This window comes from Pteropus medius, unplaced genomic scaffold (assembly GCF_902729225.1).
Source record: "Pteropus medius unplaced genomic scaffold, Ma_sr-lr_union100, whole genome shotgun sequence".
Lineage (NCBI taxonomy): Eukaryota > Metazoa > Chordata > Mammalia > Chiroptera > Pteropodidae > Pteropus > Pteropus medius.
In genome coordinates, this window is record NW_024345481.1 from 352,059 (window position 1) to 354,184 (window position 2,126).

General features: G+C 29.2%; 1 pseudogene; it reads left to right on the top strand.

Annotated features, from left to right (window-relative positions):
- The first annotated feature begins 348 nt into the window (after window positions 1–348).
- LOC120611459 (uncharacterized) lies at window positions 349–467 on the top strand (annotated as a pseudogene).
- Window positions 468–2,126: the final 1,659 nt, after the last annotated feature.

The following is a 2,126-nucleotide window of genomic DNA, read 5'->3' on the forward strand; positions in this document are numbered from 1 at the left end:
CTATAATGTTACGGAAACCAGGTAATGACTGTGGCTTGAGAAAGAATGAATAAACAACTGGATACTAATTTAAGCATTCAAATTGAATGTTTAAATTATCTTCTGAAGAGGAAGAATACGGAAAAATACCTTAGATTTTGAGAGAGACAAAACTGTAATAAAATCATGTCAGCAGTCAGATTAAAATACCTAATAATAGTTCAATAACAATGATAAATCATGTCTATTTTTCTTATTGGTTTGATTCATAAAAAGAACTATTCTCATATTGTAATATATTGGCTCAACTGGCTGCAACATAATTTGAAATCACCCTAAATATCCTATATTTAAAAATCAGGACAATTAGTCTACAGCCATGCTACCCTGAACAAGCCTGATCTCATCTGATCTTGGAAGCTAAGCAGGGTTGGGCCTGGTTAGTACTTGGATGGAAGACCACCTAGGAAGACCAGGTGCTATAGGCATAAAAAATAAAGGATTGTAAGCTGACAAGGTTCTTGTAATCTGTGAAGTCAACCAAAGGTTGCCTCGCCTAAAAAAATAAATAAATAAAAATAAAAACTGGACAATTAAAATAGCAAGCAAACAAAAAAATTATAAGCTCAACATCTATAACACCATAAAGTTAAAATGTATCCCAAAAAGCCTGGAAAATCAAAACAATAGTAACAAAAGAGAAGAAAATAGCCAGGTGGTAGATTTCAATTCAACTCTATTTATAATCATTTTAAATGAAAATGGTTCAAACACACCAGTTAAAAGACAGAGATTATTAGATCAGATATAAAAGCAAGATTCAATTGCATGCTACCTATAAGAACTCACTTGAAAATAAGGATTTAGATACATTTGAAGTAAAGGAATGGAGAAAGACATACCATATAAATATTAACCAAATGAAAGATTAGAGTAGATAATTAATTTTAGACAAAGTAGACTTCAAAACATCCCTATCTGAGATAAATAAATTTCTGAGCTATATCATAATCATTTTGCTTAAAGAACTTTTTCTAACCTAACAGGAAATCTATCAAAAAATCTGTAGCTAACATCACACTTAATGGTAAGATAATGAATGCTTTCCTAAGATGTGGAACAGGGCAAAAGTGTGGTCTCTCATCTCTCCTATTCAAAATTTCATTGTAAATCCAAGCTAGTGCAATAAGGCAAGAAAAATAAGTAAAAGATATACAGATTGTAAAGAAAGAAAACTATCTCATTAACAGAAAATGTATTCATATGCGTAGAAAATCCAAAGTAATCAACAACAACCAAAAAAGAATCTTGGAATTACATGAGTTTAGCAAGGTCCCAAGATACAGTGTCAATATTGAAAAGTCAATTATTTATATTCTTATATATCAAAATTGAAAAATGAAAAATTGAAATCTAAAATTTAAAAATCAATACCATTTATAATAACACAAAAAATAAAGTAGTTAGCTATAAATTTAACAAATTATATGCAGAATCTGCATGCATAAAACTATAATATAAAAAAGATAAAAATAAATGGATATATTGGGTTATGGGTTTAAGATCATGTATTGTTAATATATTATTTCCCCCCGATTTGATCTATAAAATTAAAGCAATGTCAATAAAAATCCAAGCAATCTTTTTTTGTAGATATTGACATGGTAATCTTAAAGTACATTGGAAAGGCAAAAGAAATAGCCAAAATAATTCTAAACTCATGTGACTGATTTCAGCACTCAAGCAGAACTCACATTACCTGATTTAAGTACTTATTATAATGCATTAATTGAGACAGTGTAGTATTCGAGAAATTGGAGTTAGTAAATACATACATGAGTAGATCAAAATAGAGAGATCAGAAATAGATTCACATGAATGTAGCCAACTGATTTTTAATAATGATGTAAATACAATTCAATGAAGACAGGATAGTTTTTCAAGTGGTACTGACAGACATCCATATGCAAAACAAAACAAAACCTTGTCACATACATCATATACAAAAATTAACTCAAAATGTACTGTAGATCTAAAAGTAAAATATTACAATACCAAATAGGATTTGCAATGAAATTTTGAATAGAAGAAATGAGAAACAACACCTTGGCCCTGTTCCACATCTTAGGAAAAGAAAATATAGAAGA